The sequence below is a fragment of the Pleurodeles waltl genome, chromosome 12 (genome assembly GCF_031143425.1).
Source record: "Pleurodeles waltl isolate 20211129_DDA chromosome 12, aPleWal1.hap1.20221129, whole genome shotgun sequence".
NCBI lineage: Eukaryota > Metazoa > Chordata > Amphibia > Caudata > Salamandridae > Pleurodeles > Pleurodeles waltl.
The window spans coordinates 230,730,437-230,752,035 of record NC_090451.1 but is presented as its reverse complement, the minus strand read 5'-3'; positions in this window follow the sequence as shown (position 1 = coordinate 230,752,035).

The window sequence follows — 21,599 nt, the reverse complement described above, 5'->3', positions numbered from 1 at the left end:
TTTGTTTGTGGTAAATCCGCCCCAGAAAAGGTGGCGGATTGGTAGGTTGTGATACTGTGGGCGGTACATTGTCTCCCGCCTGTCTGTTGGCGGTGACCGCCGCGCTGTTTGTTTGTACCGCCGTGGCGGTCGGAGTGTTAAAGTGGCTGTCTTTGTTGGCGGTTTCCGCCACGGTCGTAATTCCCTTTTTTTTCCCGCCGGCCTGTTGGCGGTCTTACCGCCGCTTTAACACCGACCGCCAGGGTTGTAATGACCACCTATGTTGTTTTGTCAGTAAAGCTGCAAGTTAGTGGGAAGGTTTTTGGACATTTCTAGGAAATGTATTGTCTGTAAATCACAATGCGCTACCACATCATGCTTTAGTAATATATGTATTAAAAGTTAGTGTTTAAACATAAGCTGAGAAACACCCCTGCCTTGATGGCAAAGCTATTAGTAAACTAAGAGGAAAGTCATGCGTGGATCATGTGTACCCCATATGTGGACTAGATTTGTTATACATGGAGCAAACATTTAGAGTATTTAATCAAACAAAAGATGATTTTCTTTTACAGGAGAAATGCCTAACTCACATATCTGAAGGTGCACTTATATGTGAGAATGAAGAAAAAGGTGACTTTAAAATACAGTATTTGCCCAGGATCACACAATTTGAGACCAATTTCCGGATCAAGTACATTACAGTTAGGTCAAGTAGATTATTCAAGCTACTCGACCTGCAGATCTAGTAACATTTTTATGATTTTTTGAGGCCTTATTAGATACCCTGTTGGTACATGAGGAGGCATATTTCAAGATGGATCCTAGATATGTTATAGTGTGTTAAAGGCTTTTCAAAATAAAACACTTCTGGTAAGATTGTGAATTTCATGAACATGGAAACAAGGCCAATTTGTAAGGTGGCCAATGTAAGTTTCCCATGGAAATTATTTACTTATGAATCTAGGGTAACAGGATGGGGAGCACTGTATGATATTTTACACAGCCATCTTTGATGCCCATGCTAGTAGTGCTCTTTACTTTGATTATAAATGGCCGAGGTATATGGCTGACATGAGAGCCACATTGTAGGCACAGCATGGTTATTCCATTATTGCCATGGTCTTTCTGAAGGTGCGTCTATCCTTCCGTGGTGAAATGTGGATTCACAATAGCATGAACATATTGTTGCTTCCTGCCATACTATTTTAATCTATTTATACAACATCAAACTTTTTGCGAACTACACAAAGCACCCTTGAGATGGCTTCCAGGTGCATGATGTACTTTACAAATACAGTAAAAAAAGAAAACTGAGGCCTTGTTGGAGCAGCAACCCGACCCAACCTGGATCAAACCTAGAACCATGGCAGCTGATGTTAGTGTGCTCTGGAATTAAACAGTGCTAAGTATATAACCATACTGCAGTTTACAGAATAATTCTTTATGTATAGTCAGATAAGCTGATTTACTTTTTTAAATGGGTACGTCTGACCATATTTGATATTACAATTTGTAAAACTTATTTAGTCAGCATACTGCAATGCTGAAATCAAATAACAACATAATTTGTGTAACTTCAAATACTCATAATTATCTGCAGCTGTTCATCTTTCAACATCTATGGTTCTTTGCAAACTGTTCATTAACTCTACCCAGTTCTTTACCATTCGACTGATCAATCTACATCCACTACTTAATCATATAGACTCACTAAGAACTAGGACTTCTCTTATCAACAATATTCAGTACAATAAACCAACTAGATACGACATTGGCTTCATCCAGAAACATAAAAGTGTGGTAGATAGTTTAATTTCCAACTGTAGCGCATTTCACAGCATTGGGGCCTGACAGGAAAAGAGTGTCCCCTTGTGTGCTTAGATTATATTCAGGGGCGGTTAAAATGACCTATGCTCACTTATCGCGTAGAGACATACTGACTGATCTTTGCTGATGGATATTTGTGGGCATAAAGACATTTATATACAATGCAGAAAATCTTAAACAAAATACTATCCTCTACTGGCAACCAGTGCAGGGGTCTATAAAATGTCAAGATATGGTCTCTTTTTCTAAAGCCAAAGATAGAGCAGACTGAAGTAATCTGTCTTTTGAAGCCAATCTATAAAGAATTTAGGGAAGCCTACGCAGATTACATTGTAATGGTCCGGCCGTGCATTAACCACTGTACCTAGTAAGAGGGCACTATTTGAGTCTGTTCGCCTGAAGGAAGTATTTCTTTACTATTGAAATTACCCGGAGCTTAAGAAATGCCACAATCAACAATTAAATACCCATGATCTCTGACTTGTAAGACAAAAATTATCAATTCTGCTTTGTATTAAATCAGCTGGAGATAATATTAATTTAGGGCCAGATTTATCAAAGGATTCTGCATTGGCAAACGGTGCGAATTGGTAAATTCCACTGTTTTCGAATGCAAAATCACCTTTCACGATGTATGAAAGGCATTTGCAGTGTAATATTAAGAAATCGCTAAAATAGTGATTCCTTAAAATTGCGACTAGGTTTTGTGAATCGCACACTGCGATTCGCAAATAACGAATCGCAATTCAATGTATCAAGCATTCGCAAATTGCGATTAGCTGCAAAAGGGGTTTTTGCATGTGCAATTTACCACGAATTGTAATCAGGTGGTAAACAGGTGCAACCTATATAAAGAGTCCTAGAACGCATCAGCCCTTTTCAACAATGGCTGCACTTTACATCATGGGGAGGAGGATGACGATCCTTGCTGGTTTGAGGAGAGGGAGAAGGAGACAGGGGTGCATTTTCAGAGTGCGCATTACCCTATTTGATCAGACAGAGGAGGAGATTTTTGACAAGTACAGCTTGAACTCTGCCATAATATTTGACTTAATAGCTGATTTACACCCCCTATTGCAGTGACACACACACACACAGAAGCAATGCCATACCCACTGCTGTGCAGGTATTATGCTCCCTGCACCTCTTAACCTCAGGAAACTATCAATGGGTCAAAGCAGCAGCTAGAGGTGTATCTCAAAGTGCGCTTTCACGCTTCTTTAATGCATTCGTAAATGCTATGTTGACAAAACTTCATCTGCACATAAAATTCCCCAACACTCCACAGGATTTGCAAAAAAATTAATTTGATTTCTACAAGGAAGCCCAATTTCCACACGTCATTGGCTGCATTGATGGGACACATGTAGCAATCTGTCCACCATCTGCCACATAGTATGTATATAGGAATAGGAAACATACACATTCTATGAACATCCAGGTCATATGCAATGCCTCCAACATAATAACTGATCTTGTGGCCAGAAACCCTGGTAGCACACATGATTCATTTATCTTCAGACAAAGTGGAATACACACAAGACTTCATGCTGGGGATACCTACTTGGTAATGTAACAGTGAATAATGTTGCATAACGTCTATGGATGTCACAGATAACAATAACTCATTTTACTCTCCTGTCATCCTAGGAGACAGTGCATATGCAGTGCCGTCCTTCATCTTGACACCCTATCTCAATCCTGCCACGCCAAATGAATGGAGATACAATGCGGCACACAGGAGGACACGTAGCGTGATTGAGAGGACCTTCTGCCTGTCGAAGAGTTGTTTCCGAGGCCTGCACAAGAGTGGGGGCGCACTGCAATACAGTCCGGAAACCACCTGCACGATCGTGGCCACATGTGCAATGTTGCACAACATCGCAATGACCACAGGCATACCAGTCGAACCCACAGAGACGGACTCTGATGAGGATGACGACCCCTTGCCACCCCTTCAACCAGCAGACAGAACCAGAGCAGCAGAGGGCAGGCAAAGGCGTGCTGAGATTACGTGCAACTATTTCTGATGTAAGTAATGACAACACCACATCTACTTTCATTTATTTCTGTAGGTATCACATTTATTGCCTTGACTTCAGGTAATAAATGTGTGAATAGGACATAGGTCTACAAAATACACAACCAAGTCCCAATTACAGTGGGAAACTATTGACATTATAGTATCTATGCATTGCTACATGATATGCAAGGCCCCTGTACTTCTCAACATTACTTTTTACGTCCAAGCACTCCACTTGAACACACAGTATGCTCAGTGGCACATCTTGTTGTGGGTTCAGAGACAGTACTATGTCTGAATTGCGACGCTTAGGATCCATCACAGCGGCTGTGACACTGCTGAGGCTAGAAAGCTCCTCACTATCCCCACCACCCATATCGCTGTTTGAAGCACTCCAGGCTGTCTGCATTGTCTCCAATACATTGGTGACTTGCACCAATCCTCGTGCAACATCCTGACTGCAATGTGCCATTTCCACTTGCATGCCCACAGCACGTTGTTACACCAAAGCAGTTGTGGTAGTGAGCCGATTGACAGATCTACTGAACCCATCTAACCTACCCATCAATTGGCAATGGCGCCTACAGTGGCTGACATGCTCCTGCTGCATTACAGTGCCGAGTTCCTTAATGGCATTTGTCATCTCTCTTGCGTGTCCTGCTGTAGCTTGCAGTCCCTCATGTAGCTTGCACATGTTGTTATTGAGAGACACCAACTGCCTGTACATTGATCCCATGTGTTTACATTGCAAGTGCTGCACGTTCAACATGGATGCCTCAAGACCACCGAACAGTGATGGGCCCTCACCTTCATCTGTGCAATGTCTGCCTTCTTCACGACACCTCCTGAGGGGAGTAGACTGATGCTGGAACAGAGACTGCTGTCTGTCGGTGCTTCTACCGTCTGAAGGTGGTGTGGGTACTTCTTCCTGCAATTTGTCAGAGTCCAGAGTAAACCCAGGGAGGGGAAGCACTCTTGCCCTGTATCTGGTTGGTGCTGGTATGATGGACTCACTGGTGTTTGAATCTGACTGTGGCTGACTTTTGTTATTCCCCCCTTTTCCACTTTCTGCTACGCCAGAGCCCGGAAAATCTGCAACAACAATGTGCAGCATGTCATGCATGATGTTCACCTTGCATTTGTAATCTTACAGTTACTTTAACGATAAACATTTTCTTGGCATAGTGTCCCTATTTGTCTGTTGTGTAGTTTCTCTGTTTGGGTTTACACTATACTGCTATTTATGTACTAGATGCCCTTTTGGGGTATGGACTACCACTCCCATAAGGCATTGTTGTGTTGAATGGCATATGTGGCATGGACTACTTATCACTGTGCATAGTGTCATTGCAACATATGGTAATTCAAATCATTACTGCCCTAACCTTAGCTGGTGCCAGGTGTGCCTGAGGTGTCAATGTCAGTGACACCACTTGCTGCTTCAGGCAGCAGTGTTGACTTCACCATGTCTTCCATGGGAGTGGGCGGTGTCTAGGTGGGTGGTCCTCCGTCAGTGCTCCTTGCCTCATTCAGCCTGCCTGCTACCCTCTCTTTGGCACATGATTGGAAGTCGTACCAGCGCTTGCGTATCTCCTTAATTGAACACTGCACAACTCCCACCACACATATTTTGGTCTGGATGTCAGTCCACATTTTCCTCTTCTCACTTTCTGGGACCTGTAGTGAGTGTTTGCCAAATAACTGGTCTTGGTTCTTGACCACCTCTTCTGTGAGCACCTCCAATTCCTGCTCACTGAATTTCAGTTTTCTTTTTCTCTTTCCTTTGTCCTTGCCATTCCCACCAGTGGCCATTGTTTTTTCTGGTCCTGGCTGACTCTCCTGAGTGCCTCCCTGGTGCTGTGCTGGGTCTCTCTGCCTGCTCCTGTGGCTCAGGCTTGTGGAAACAGCATGCACTGACTCACTTCCTGGTTGTGATGTCATCAAGCTGCTCCAGAATACAGGAATCGCAATTTGCGATTTCCAAATACGGATTCACTATTTTACCGAAACGCTATTTGGTACTCACTATTTGTGATTGCAAATTTTAAGGAATTGCAAAAAATTCTGCGATGGTGTTGTTACATCGCATTTTGCGAATCCCAGTTAGTGATTCAGTAATAATCGCTATTTGGTATTCACAAATGCGAACCTTCATACATCTGGCCCTTAGTCATATGTTACCCAGCACCTATCTATGCAGGGTCAAGCATCTTGGGAAAATCTATTAATCCGGGTATTACAGTTGTATCACAACTTGGCAATCTTCAACAAGGTCAAATGGGTGTAGATTGATGGTAAATAGGGTGAATACAAAGCTGAACACCTTAGTAAACCAACTGATTTCTGGCATGAAGGATCCTATCCTTAACCTGTTGTGTTCTAAGAGCCAAAAGGATGGTACAACCCACCTTGATGAAGGGTACAGAGTGATGCAATCCTTACATCAGTGAACAGCAATGGGGCATTGTAGACCCCTATGATTGTTTTATGCTATGCTCAGACGTAAAACCAGTTTAATTAGGCGACAGAATGGAATGAGAAATTTAGAATGGGTCGAGATTGCTGAACAACCACCTTTTCCAAGATCTCTGCCTACAATGGCAACATAGTTATCAATCAAAAATTAGATGGGTCAGCAGAGGATGGGTTTGGGTTCCTTACTTTAGGGTGGGACCTACCCTTCTTTCAAGGCTGTAGGACTCAGGGAAATGAATCTCTAAGAGGGCATGTCGTTTTTAGATTAAGGAGGAGTGTGGTAACATAAGTTAAGATAACTGGGCCCTGTTGAAATATATGCAACAGAAGGTGGGAGAGGGGCATGTCATCAATCCTTGAGGAAACCACTGGTCATTTCAGCTGCAGCCCACGTTTGTCATATTGTGAGGATTTTATCTGTTAAGTAGGTGTCAAGTCACTTTAACTTTAAATTGAACATTGGGGTTGGCCATGGCTAATGGCACCTATCTAAACGATGTGAAAAAATAGGCCAGAAGTCTTGCTACTTGATCACGCCCAATTAGCTTTATTTGCAAACTTTGTTGGTTATTGTATGACTTCACGTGGGGATGATATTCCTTCTTAAAGTTGGATTACTCTTTTTTCTGTCCTATGTGGAATTCATTTTCCAGCACTTCATTTAAGATGGTTAATTTCTAGAGTTAGCCATGGCACTTTAAGTGATTGTGCTCCTGACCTATGAAAGGAGGAGAGCTTTTCTATTAAAGACATCAAAAAGCTTGAAAAAAAAGTCAAAGGACTCATCACAGGAGAACTAATTGGCTTTGGGATCTGAGCATGGGCTCTCTTCAATGGGAAAACAGATGTGGGCATTTTTTTCAGATATAACGGTTGAGCAAAAAGAAACTGGAGAAAGTTTCTTTATCAATGGCTTGTGGAAACAACAGAGATTTGAGAATGATGTGTGAAAGTAATGGCGCTAAGTGTACGTCTATTACTATGTGTAGGGCCATGAATGTTTCCAGAGAACCTGGATTTGGAAGACCAAGAAAAGGTTTGTAGGGAGCAACACAGGATGCATTAAAAGCCCCTAATGTAAGAAACATGGAAAACTAGATAGATAAATGAGTTCCTGAATTCAAGAAGGATAGAGTAAATTCTTCTAGCTAAAAGAGTGGTAACAAAGTACAACAAATGTGCTGATTTCAGATGATACATTACAGGCAACTCCAAGACATTCCCAGCACAGAAAAGCTTGAGGAGGAGAAAAGGCTGGAGAGGGAGGAGAGATATAAAAAGAATACCAACACCTTTCCCATTATCGTGGTCCCAAAAGAGTAAATATTTCCATTATGGATATTCTAGTATGGGTGGGTTTCCACCAAGATGGACCCTGTTACTGAGTAAAAACATGTTTCAGTGAGAAAAAAAACATGTCAATTTCATCATATGAAATGAAATTGGTAGTGGCTACTTGATGTTTCACTGCTGACCATCTGTTCAGTAGGCAGGAATGAGAGTATGCATTTACAGCCCATTGTGATAGATGCTGGAAATCAACAAGTAGAATAAAGAAGGAAAGATGAAAAGCCTATTCCAGAAAAGGAGAAAAAATCTAAAATTGGGAAATTATGGAAATGTGATATTTAGGTACACTTGAAAGACTCCAAACTAAAATTCTGATTTTTTGCATCTCTCTGTGGACTGACTGGACGTTTGAGTTTCAAACACCACTACAGCATGATTATCTCCTTTGCTCTAAAGTCCAGCACTCCACCCACAGTACACAGAAAAAGAAAATGAATTACTTATCTGTATCTGCAGTTATCCAGTATTGGTATTTTTCATAGATTCACATGCTTGATTCATTCCCCTTCGTAGATATGGGAGTCCAATCGTACCATAAAATGGCAGTATGTATCCTTAATGGCAATGAACCATCTCTTTAACAACATATCCATGTCCTTCTGTAAAAGGAACTAACTTGAACAATGACCAATCAGGTGACAGCACCCTCTAGAACTATCCCCAGAGAGGCTCCCCCAAGATTTTCGAGCACAAGCGTAGTATTTCTCTCTGAGTCGTAAAGGGAGCCTCTTAAGGGAGGAGAGTGGGTCGCATGTGAATCTATGAAAGATACCAATACTGGAAAACTGCAGTTATGTGGTGACACTTTCAGCGGAATGTGATCCGCCACCGAGAACCAATGTTGTTGGGGCCAAAACGGAGCAATTAGGATGAGTCTGCAATGTTCCTGTTTGATCTTTGCAAGCACCATTGATATTAGAGGAATGGGTGGAAAAGCGTAGGCAAATATTCCGCACCATGCCATCGAAAACGCATTCCCGCAAGAGCCCGGATGGTGAACCCAACTTGCGTAATAGCGGCATTTGGTGTCCTGCGGGGTTGCAAACAGATCTAGTTTGGGTTTCCCCCACCTTCTGAAGACCTGGTCGAGCACGTCCTGATTCAACTCCCATTCGTGACAGGAGGATGTCAGTCTGCTGAGAGTGTCTGCTGTCTTGTTCCGCCTTCCTGGTAGATGTTCTGCGCGTAGACTGATGCCATTGCGAATGGACCAATCCCAAATCGTCTGCGATTCCCAAGACAGAAGGAGAGATTTTGTTCCCCCCGTTTGTTTAAATAATGCAAGGCTGCAGTATTGTCGGTCCGTATGAGAACCGCTGTGTGCTCTATTCTTGGAAGGAAAGCCTGCAGGGCCATGAAAATCGCTCTCAACTCTAGAAAGTTGATATGATACTTTTGGAAGGAGTTGCTCCACTTACCACTGATTTGAAGATCCTGAAGATGTGCTCCCCAGCCCTCTAGGGAAGTGTCTGTGGTGATGACCAATGGGGGCTGAGGTGGTAGGAAAGAAAGACCTACTGCGAGGTTCCGCTGACTTTTCCACCAGAGGAGAGCCTGGACCATCCGAGGAATTACCCTGATCACTTCGTCGAACGAGTTGTCTCTCTGTATCCATTGGAGATCTAATTCCTCCTGCAAGGGACACATTCTTAGGCGACAAAAGGGGACTAACTGTATGCAAGAAGACATCCTCCCCAGAAGCGATTTGTAAATGCGTACAGTAAGAGACTTTTTTCTTTGCACTCTGCTTGCCATGGCAACAAGTTTCGCGTGTCTCTCTATCGACGGGAAAGCTCTGTCTCTGATGGTGTCGATCTTTGCACCTAGGAAGGTTGTTACCCTTGTAGGTAAGATGTTTGACTTGTTGTGATTCAGAGTGAGACCCAGCTTGTCGAATAATGCTAAGCAAGCTGTTGTCGAGTCGTGATCTACTTGAGACGACCGCGCCTTGATGAGCCAATCGTCTAAGTAGGGAAAAATTAGAATTTTCTTCTTTGTTAGGAAAGCCGCCACCTGAGCTAGGCACTTTGTAAAGATCCTGGGGGCGAACTTCAAGTTGAATGGAAGGACTTTGAATTGGAAATGGCTGCTGACTACCATGAAACGTAGATACTTCCTGTGGGCAAGTGACAATGGAATATGGAAGTATGCGTCCTGGAGATCCAGAGACGTCATATAATCTTCGTGGTTCATGCGGAGAAGAATATCTTGCAATGTGACCATGCGAAAGGTTTGGCGTTTGAGGTACTTGTTTAGGCCGCTGAGATCTAGAATGGGACGCCAAGATTCCCAGTTTTTGCATACCAGGAAGAAACGAGAGTAAAAACCTTTGCCTTTCTCCGAAGAAGGAACTCTCTCTATTGCTTAGTTTTTGAGCATGGCCACAACATCCAGCCGGAGTTGTTTTAGATGCTTCTGCATGAAGGTACGAGGAGGACAAGGAGGTGGGCGTTGAATGAACTCTAAAGTATGGCCAAATCGAAAAATGTTTAAAACCCACTGGTCTGATGTAATCTGCTCCAACTTCCTGTAGAAGTGTAATATCCTTCCTCCTATCTTCCTGCTCTGTGGCAAGGCTGTAGCCGGAGCCTGAAAGTTGTCATTGTCATCTAGCTGCCTCCTTACCCTGGCGCGATCTTCCCCTAGGAGGGGGTCTGGCATATGACGCCTGAGGTGGTTACCTTTGGGTATATTGAGGCCGAAACTGTTGTGTAGCCTAGGAGGGGTAACAAAAAGACTGGTAACCCCCTCGATAAGTCGAGACTCCCCGACCTCTGGTAGCATGAAAAGGAACCTTTTTAAATTGAAGTGTCCCTAAGGATCTTGCAGTGTCAGTATCTGTTTTTATAGCCTGCAAGGCTTCATCCACATGCTTGCCAAATAATGTTTCTTCATCAAAAGGGAGGTCCAACACCTTGTTCTGAAGCTCCGGACGGAAGGATGTTGCTTTTAACCAACTCTGACACCTCAGCACTGCTCGGCCAGCTAGTTGTCGAAAAGCTGATGTTGCAATGTCCAAAGCGCAGTCAATCACCTCAACCGAGGTGCGCTCACCCTCCAAGAGGATCTTTTTTACCTCTGCCATAGACTCTTCCGAGACGTGATCCAGGTACGGGGCAATATCCGTCCACAGCTGTCTGTCGTACCTCCCCAGGGTTGCTAACGAATTTGCTGTCCTCACTATGAGGCCAGACATGGAAGAAAAACGCTTCCCAATGTTGTCTAGTCTTCTACCCTTTTTGTCTGGGGGAGCTGAAAGTGGCGTTGACGGATTTTTAGAACGCCTCTGCGCTGCTTGGGTTATAATGGAGTCCGGTTTCTGGTGACTAACAAGACACGCTGGAGCGTCCTCTGAGGCCTTATACTTTTTGTCTAACCTGGGAAAGACTGCTGTTACTGTAGCTGGGTTTCTTTGAGACCTTTCGCCCAGATGTATCCAACAATAGGTCTTAAGTCCAGAATGGGCCTCCATTCTCCTCTCTTCTTTCGGATAAGGAAGAATCAAGAACAGAAGTCTATGCCCTTCTGTGAAAATAAAACTCCAATTGCTCCCTTTGCAATCATGGTGAGGGCTTCTTTTCTTATTAAGTGAAGATGAGGGGTGTGTGCTTCACTTGGAGGGTTGTTTGGTGGTCTCTGCACACATTCTTGGGTAAAGTCATAAGTGACCAGATCTAATACCCATTTGTCCGCAGCTATCTCTCTCCGTTGGGGTAGATTGCTGGATATCTTTGCACCCACAGGATGGGATGTGGTGTGAGTAGCCGGGACCCAGTGAAGGTCACAGTTTGCGATCGGTGTCTCTACCCTGGGAGGGTTGTTTTCGGCGAGGGCCTTGTTTGTTATAGGCTGCAGCAGGCGGTTGCAGTACTGCTGCTGGTAGCCTGGCCTGTACTGAGTTTGAAAGGGTTGAAGCTGAAGCGGCTGAGGATGCTGATATGATCCTTTATAGGAGGAAAAACCCCTTCCACAAACTTCTCAAAAGGGCAGCTTCCTAAACTGCAGGGTGCCAAGGGATCTAGCAGTGTCAGTGTCGGTTTTATTGCCAGCAGGGCATCATCAATGTGCTTTCTAAAAAGTGTTTCACCACTGTAGGCCTACCTAAAACCTCAGACTGGACCTCTGGCCTAAAAGATGTTGTCTTTATCTATCCTTGGCATCTGAGGACTGCTGCTCCATCTAGTTGACGAAAGCCTGTTGAAGCGATGTCAAGCACGCAATCTATTACCTCAGATGAGGTGTGCTCTTCTTCTTGGATGATCTTTGCTACTTCTGCCTTCTTGTCATAGAGGATAACGTCTATGAGGTTGCAGATGGCCGACCACATCTGCCTATTGTAGTGGCCAAGGATCCCCGGTGAGTTTGTTGCTCATACTACGGTGGCAGACATGCGGGAAAACTTCTTGCCCACATTATTTAGATGTCTGCCTTCTGTCTGGTGGAATAGAAATGGGAGCAGATGGGTTCTTAGAGCGGCGTTGCGCAGGCAGCGATACTACAGAGTCTGGTTTGGGGTGCCCTGTAAGGTAAGCCGGAGAGCCTTCCGGGGCCTTGCATTTCTTATCTACCCAGGAAGGCAGTGCAGTCAAAGTAGTCGGATTTTCATTATCCAAATCCCCTCCTCCCATATGTAATCAATGATGGGGATTGAGCGGAATGATTTCCTTGCCTTTTCATTAAAATCATACAGGAAACAGTTGTCCTGCTTGATGGAATTCAGGAGGTGAAGCCTTGCTGCAGCTCAGTCCAGCAAGTTATGAAACAACCCGATGTCGTCTGGGGGAGAATCTGATGGGCGCTGTGGTGGAGGTGATGGCGTGGGAATTAGATAGTCATCCCACTCACCCTGTGGTGGAGCATTTTCAGATATCTCACCTTCCTCTCTTTCATCCTCTGATAAAGAGGGGTCTTCTCTTAGTGGCACCGCTATGGTTCTTGGCACACTCTTGGGGGTTAAAGGTGGAGGCATATATTGAGGTGTAGATTAAATTGATGCAGGAAGTGGTAGTGGTTGATGCTCTGTTGGCGGCTCAGGAAACCTTTTTCTATAATCCTGCAACATAGCTTGCAGATCTTGGACCAAGGCAGTAGGCACATGCATTTCTTGCTGTGGTTGATGAGGCTGGAAATGACACTCTTAATACCTTATGGATGGGGTAGCATAGTAATGTTGGCAATAGAGTTCTTCTTCCTCCTCAATATCTTCATCCTCTTGGCATTTAAGCGTCAACTGGGATAAGCTATGCGCAATCCCAAAGGGTCTATCATCATCTGACTTCTCCATGTCCAGTTGGTGGGATGGAGGAAAAGGCAATACCTTACTGGGGGATATTATCGCTGGAGTCAATGTTTTTTCAGGCATTTTAATTCTCTTTGTCAACAGTTGCAGGTTGTTACTGGAATCGTCTATGTCTTTTTAGCTCGAGCATTAGCGTTCGGCCTGCTGCATACTTTTAAGTATACTATACAGTGAGTTCCAGCGTTTTCATTTGTTAGTTGCAGTGTTCTTCAAAAATCCTTGCTTGCTAGTGGTCAGTTCTGCCTCTTTGTCCTGCCTTTTTTCACTTTGGGAGCAGCACAAAGTACTGTGTAATTACGCTATATTCTGTTTATCTCTTCTGTAAGGGACTTTTTTTTTAGCATTTGCCTATTTTACTTCAACACTGTGAGTGCTTGTTCAGTCCCTCCTCCCCACCAGCTCCCTTTGCAAACATAATAAAACAGAGGGGGGCTTTTCCAGTGCCAGCTTGCTCTGCCCTCACTGTTTTTTTATGTTGTGTAAACATGATTCTGTTTCTCGTGCATATTTTTAAAAGGTCACGGTAAAATACGACCCAGGTGTTTTTGAGAGTTGAGCTGTACAGCTTATTGTTTTCATCCCTGTGTGCGCTGTTCGGCACAACGGGTCTCGCATTTGCTCGAGTTAGAGCTATTGGTGTTGTAAACTCCTTACTGCACTTTTCTTGACACACAAATAAAAAATAAAAAAACACAGCGCGATCGTGCTGGGGTTTACATAGAGCAATCTCGCTGAAGTGGCCAGCTCTGCAAAAGGAATCTTGCAATGCTATTTCCATTCCTGCCCGTCCATCCTCAGGTGCCAGATGCCTCTAATTATTTACAGCATTATTTACAGAGCGTGGCGCACACTGCCATATGAGGTGAGTTCTTGCACCACCCTGGCCGTCCAGGGAATCTCTGAGCTCAATGTAAACAGACAAAAACATCAAGTTTTCTTTGCAGGACTGATTTCTGCGCATTGGGAGACAGCTGCAAACAGCCCCATCTTTCCATTCATTAAAACAGTGCTCTGCCTCTGACTGTGGCCTCTTCAAGCTCCTGACTGAGTCTGAGTCTCATGTCCACATTTGACACAACACCCTTTCCTTGCACGTTGTCATGGAAAAGTGATAGCATTTTCTTATCTGCTTACTGAATGCCAGGCTCTCACATAGGAGCAACTTTCAAATGGCTCTGCGTCCCGGGTCTTGCAAAAGCTGCAGAATAAACATAATAATTCAGACAGAAACACAGACGCTGCTTTGTCATGTACAGCTAAAACGGTTATTACTGTGCATCTGTGAACAGAGCCTCTCCAGTTCCTGTGTGCTGAAGTTGACTAATGCTTGCCCTGGTAGCTGCAGGGCTCTTTGTTTCTGAGAACTTCAGCCTCTGTCTGCATCGCAATTTACGGGCTGATTTTTGTGTTAGCCCAAACTCCACTAATTATAGCAGCCACATCCATGCTATAGCTGAAGTTGTACACATTATGTACACATTTATATTTGAAACCACAGAACTGGCGAAGCAACGTCCATTTTTATTTCAGGTACACACAATTCTCCTGTCGAAGCAGCAAATAAAGCTGACCCTTACAATCATCATAATACCCTTCCATCAAAGCTTTCATGAATGTGAAATTACTTTTAAAACAGGGAAATTTCCCTTTTTCTGATTTATAATTAATTAATTATTTTTTTGTCAGCGAAGCATATGGTGTAAGAAGAACTGATAGTGACAGGTTTATGAAAAGTTCTGATAAGTTTGGATGACAGTTGAAATTAGGATGGACTAGTTAAAAATAGACAGGTCTATCGATGTGCCTTGAATTGCATCTTTCTTAGGGGCTAAGGATTTGTTCACCTGGTATTTCCGTAGGTGAAGAATCACCACTTAGAACCGTTTGGCCTCATTGTCTGTGAACCCTGAGTGCAATTAAATATGTTCAAGTTCTCTTTACCGTTAATAAAGGTGATTTTGATTAAAATCGAGACTGCAGTTTAAAAGGATATCATGCTTTCAGTCTAATAAGCTAGAGAGAAGGATATTGCTCATAGATTGGAATTTAAATTGGTTGAAATACATATTACAAATGAATCATTATTTATCTGCGAAGTATAGTAAATAATTCCTGGATATGACATCATCCACATGCAATATGGGTTTGGAATCACTGTTTTCGGTGTTACAAAACAGACAGTTATTGTATACATCTGTATTGTGAATATGTGTGTGCATACATACATAGATATGTATGTGTGCAGTGTGTGTTATGATGTTTCTTGCCAATGTTGAGTGTGAGGAGGGGGAATGACTTACAAAAGGAGAAGTTTGAATAGCCTCACTAACAATGGTAATGAATAGTATTTTACACTGTGTGCAAATTCATGTGTGGTGTATGCCCTGCTGTTTTTGTTCGGGTGCAGAAGTTGTAAACAAGGATATTACGGCAGGACTAAAGTACAATTTCATTGCAGAGGCCCATGTTGTGAGCAGTAAAGTTCAAGAGTAATAATCTTAATATCATCTCAACTCTGACCATTACATGTGATTTGACCTTTGCACTGTAGTATTAAATGTCTGAATCTGTTTATTGCAGTACCTGCTTCAGATAACCTTTTATTGGCCCTCCTTTATTTTTACTGGAATAGCATAAATATTTAGGCTTCAGTAATTAGGTCGACCTGTTGTATGTATTGTGGGCTTTGAACCACGTCCACCGCACGCCCATCACTTTGACTCATTTGTGAGATTGCCTTTTAAAAATTCTTTATCAGTATTGGTAAATGCTTTATGTTTGTCCCTCCTTGGAGCGGTTTAGTTACCGCCCTGGAGACTGTCCTTGTTACATGGATATTTGCATGACTGACGATACGTTTGACTGCGAGCAAACTTCTTTTTCTTTTTGTGTCTCTTCTTCGCACTTATGCGCATGGTGGCCATGGAACTTTGAATCGGCTTGCTTATGGCAACTGTTTTACTTTTCATTTTCAATTTATGCGGCAAGCAAAGTCCAGTTAGGAATTTACAACGCTAATAGCTCTAACTCGAGCAAATGCTTGTTTGGTGTTACCGTCAATGGTGGTGTAGTCGACGGCGATGTTGTCGACGGAGTTATCATCGATGTAGCTGTCAACGGTGGTCTCGTCATCGATGGCGTCATGGACGGCCTCGTCGTCAAAGAGTGAATTCTCGTTGACGATATGGGTGTCTCGATACACATCATCGTATTGTTTCTGTTGACAATGGTCTTGTGGACGAGACAGTACTCACTGTCATAGACGAGACTGCCATCGACGGTAAATCCCTTGTCAACAGTGATTTTGAAGTAATCTTGAAAAATTCAGTAGACTTCCGGCAAGGGGTGATGGGCTGAGAGGAGGCCCTTTCTGTGGAGATTAAATAAGTTAGTTACCTGTAACTGCAGTTCTCCAGTAATGGAAACTTTCATAGATTCACATGCTTGAATCCTTCCCCATCGTCAATATCAGAGTCCCCGGTGTTATACAATGAAATATGCTCCAATGCAGATATACATTACATGCATTAGGCCTTTAGCTTAGTAACATACCATAGCCATTTTGTAAAAAAAAGGACCAAACTCCAGAATCCACCAATCAGGCTACACCACCTTCTAGAACCCTTCTGTGAGGAGCTGCCTTCCCTCAGAGTTTCCAAGCATTAGTTCTGTAATATAGATACCACTTTGAAAATGAAGGAGAGCTCCCAAGGGGAGGTGGGCGGGTTGCATATGAATCTATGAAAGTTTCCGATACTGGAGAACTACAGTTACAGGTTAGTAACTTATTTCTTACTCCAGTATTAGAACTTTCATAGATTTACAGTAAGTAGCACATTTTCTGTAGTTAGCTATATAAACATTCTATCATGATAAAAGAATATGGGCATTCCACCAGTCATGATTAGCTATAAATATGATAACAGAAAAACTGAAAACTTGTTGAAAATGTGCATCTAGACAATAAGAAAGCAGGTGTTGGGTAATACCAGAATGGCTCACCTTAATTGGAACAGATGTCTGAGTACTGCTTGTCCAATCGCTGCATCCCTGAAAATTTCAGGGGCCAAGCAGTAGTGTCTTGTGTAAGTGTGCACATTTTTCCACGTTGCAGCTCAGCAGATGTCCGGTAATGACACTCCTGAAAATAATGTAGAGGACGTGGAAATGGCCCTTGTTGAATGTGCGTGTACTTTAGAGTGTAAAGGTAGACCAGCATTGGTATGGCAATGAATGATTGCACTTGAAATGCAGCAAGGAATAGTCTGTTTGGTCATTGGGAACCCTTTTCTAGGGTTACTGTAAGCTATGAAAAGTTGGTTTGATTTCCAAAAAGATTTTGGGGGTCGATCTTCTTCTAAAGTGAGAGATGGCTGCCAGATGAACTTTAATGGATGAATGTTGCAATCCTGAGCACGCTAGATTCAACAGATACAGTAAGATTTCTTCCAGAGTAGAGGATAGAGGATGTACCTTAGCAGACTTGCACCACAAACAGAATCTTTTCCACTTTAGGCGGTATGTTTTGTTTGTGCTATCCGCCCGGGCTCTGACTAGTATCTCCTTGCAGTCATAAGGGATGTGTAAATGGCCCAACTAAATGAACTCAGGAGCCATGCTGACAAGTTCAGAGATGTGGGATTCAGATGTCTCACTTGGCTGTGGTTCATGGTGAGCAGCGATGGAATTGGCTCTATCTTTATGGGTGGACACAGGGACATTAGTAGAAGTTCCGTGTACCAGAGTTGGCGTGGCCACGCATGGCTATTAGAGTTATTTGGCATGGTTCTGATCTTACTGATCACTCTTGGGAGGAGAGGGATTGGAGGAAAAGCGTAAGCATATATTCCTGACCAAGCAATCGAAAATGCATCCCCCCCCCACAACCCCTTCAGGTGATGCCAGCTTACATAAAACTGGCATTTGGCGTTCTGGGAGGTCACAAAAAGATCCAAGTTCGGATTGCCCTACTGCCATAATATTTTGTTCGGTGAGTGTTGATCCAATTCCCGTTCCTGGGTAGATGCTGTTAGCCTGCTCAGAAAACCAGCAATGGCATTCTGATGGCCTGGGACATGTTCTGCTTTTATGTGTACAGAATGTTGAATGCACCAATTCCAAAAGGCTTGAGGCTCCTGGGATAGAAGCTGGGAGCAAGTTCCTCCCTGCTTGTTGATATAGTGCATTGTTGTGTTATTGTCCGTCCTGACAAGCACCGATGCTCCTCCAATTCTTGGAAGAAAGGCTTGCAGCGCTAAGAATACTGCTCTCAGTTCTAGAAGGTTGACATGGAGAGTGCGGTAAGAGGTGGGCCATTTGCCGCTTACTTGAAGATCCTGCAGATATGCGCTCCATTGACGCATCTGTTGTTATTGTTAATGGGGGAGTCTGTGGCAAGAACTGCAGCTCCACTGAGACATTTGCACCGATTGTCCACCAATTGAGAGATGTTACCATCAATAGAGTTACCTGTATGATGTCCTCGAAAGATCCCTGTGCTTAAATCCATTGTTTGTGCAGCTCCTCTTGTAGTGGGCACATATGAAATTGACAGCATGGGACCAGATTGATGCAAGATGACATAATTCCTATTAATGATATGTATCGTCAATCTGAAAGAGACTCTGGGGGTCATTACAACATTGGCAGTAAAAGCCGCTTACTGCCGTTCAGAAGACCACCAACACACCGCCGTGGCATTCCGCCACAGCTATTATGACCCACATCTCGAAATCAGACAAAATTCAGACACCCACACAAGTCCGCCACACCAAAGGTCAGTGATAAACTGGCAAAAACAAAAGCTCCACCGTCACGCCAACAGAAATACGCCCACACTATCACGACACACGAATCCACGCGGCGGTCTTTCAACCGCGGTATTCCATTGGCTCAAAATACACACACTTCTACAAAACACCGCCACATTGGACAATTCGAAATACACACACCTGATACACATACACACACCACTCCCACACACCCATTACAATATAAAACACACACCCACAAACCCCTATGACCACTATTACAGAGAGAAGGCCAGAGAGAGACACCACCATCCACAAACTAGCATCCACAGGCACTCAACACCATCACCCACACAACTTCCACGCACAAAACACCACACACCACTACATATCACCACACTTATCACCACACACACCACCCCACACATCACATACACCACCCCATGGCACGGCAAAGACATTCCAGGTTCTCGGAGGAGGAGCTCAGGGTCATGGTGGAGGAAATCATCCGGGTAGAGCCACAGCTATTTGGAGCACAGGTGCAGCACACCTCAATTGCAAGGAAGATGGAGCTATGGCGAAGAATAGTTGACAGGGTCAACGCAGTGGGACAACACCCAAGAAATCGGGACGACATCAGGAAGAGGTGGAACGACCTACGGGGGAAGGTGTGTTCCGTGTTCTCCAGGCACCACCTGGTGGTTCAGCAGACTGGCGGCGGACCCCCACCTCCTCACCCACAACTAACAACATGGGAGGAGCAGGTCTTGGCGATTCTGCATCCTGAGGGCCTCGCAGGAGTCGGTGGAGGAATGGACTCTGCTAAGTCAAACCTTTAACTACCATATCCCCCACCCTACCTGCATGCTATCACATACCTTCACCCTCGCCCCCTTCCCTATCACTCCAACTCCTCACAAATGTACCAATATCACAAACCACACATACCAACACCAAGCCCTGCATGCAACACCAACGCATGGACACCCATCACTAAAGCATGCCCACTGCACATACCCATACACCCCCCTAAACCATCATCACACAAGCCCCCACACAGGAATGCAAGCACTGGGGTACACGGTCACCCACCCATTGCACACCATGTCACACACAGATGCAATAATCATGCATTTCCACCCCTGCAGGACCACTACCCAACGTCACCAGACAGGAGGGTCCAGACATCTCCACCCCACCCACGGAAGAGGCCCACAGTGATGACAGCAGCTCTGTCCAACTGGATCTAGATGACCAGCCCGGACCATCGTGGGCCTCGGGACAGTCGGTTCCCCTAACACAGGCACAGGCCACCACAGACCTTCCGTCCTCTGGTAACACCAGCACAGCACCCACCCAGCGGGCCCATACCTCCGTTCACAGGACACGTCAATCAGCTGTGTGTCCACCACTACAGGGAACCCAGGATAACCCACCACCCCAACAACAGGGACCTGGGGGCAGTGGTAGTGGGCACACGGTCCAGGGGACGGAGGCCCAGGAACACAGGGGAACTGGGAGGGCTGCTGTGCGACAGGGGGCGGACAGGCCAAGGGAACCCACTCTCCATGAGGACCTCTCCTCCATCATGGGAGCATACCACCACTCCCAGGAGACGATGGCAACGGTCCTGGCCAAGTTTCAGGAGACCCAGCGCATGCAGGAGGAACAGTATGTGGGGTTCAGGAAGGAACTCAGAACCATCAGCTCCACCCTGGGCACCATCGTAGGGGTGCTGAAGGAAATACTCAACACCAGGAGGGACACTGTGGCACTCCAAGGGGCCCCTGACACTAGCATGGACGATGAACTGCCCACCACCTCCGCCAGCGCTAGTGGACAGGAGGCACCGCCACAGGACCACCACCCCACCCCCTGCAGATGGCGAACCACCCCGCAAGCGGTCCCTGAGATCCAGGAACAAGACAGAGCACAATGCCAAGACCCCCGCCAAGAAATGAGACCACCCTGATTGTCAACCCACTGTCCCACTTTGTCACCCTGTCCATTTTGGAACTGCCCCAGCTCCACTTCCTATGCCCATATGGGCAATGCACCTATGAGACAAATAGACTGGACTCTGCCATGGACACTCCTCCGCCATCACCCCTCACCATTTAACTTCCCCCTCCAATATTTTGTATGTAAATAAACACACCTAAAGCACCAAAAGATCTGGAGTCTGTCTGTGATTTTGAAATAGTGTATTTGCAATTACAGTGACAAAATTTCCAGGAAATAGTAATGTCAACATACCTATGTCACACAGCTCTAGTCCATGAGGAATCTAAGCAGATGACACACGTTGGGACCCACACCTGTGAAACCGTAAGGGAAAGTGACAACTCAGTGACCATACACTGGGTGAAATTGACAGACAGGATAGAGGTAGAAGTGTAAAAGTACTTGTAGTAGGCAGGAATGCATTCTCACCTGTGTTTCACTGGAAATATTGCTGGATGACTAAGTCCCTGTTGTCAACGTCTTCTTCCTCTGCTTCCTCCTCATCACTGTCCACAGGCTCCACAGCTGCCACAACACCGCCATCTGGACCATCCTCCTGCAGAAAAGGCACCTGGCGTTGCAAAGCCAAGTTATGAAGCATACAGCAGGCTACGATGATCTGGCACACCTTCTTTGGTGAGTAGAATAGGGATCCACCTGTCATATGGAGGCACCTAAACCACACCTTCATGAGGCCGAAGGTGCGTTTGATCACCCTCCAAGTCTGCCCATGGGCCTCATTGTAGCGTTCCTCTGCCCTGGTCCTGGGATTCCTCACTGGGGTCAGTAGCCATGACAGGTTGGGGTAACCAGAGTCACCTAATAGCCACACCCGGTGCCTCTGTAGTTGACCCATCACATAAGGGATGCTGCTATTCCGCATGATGTA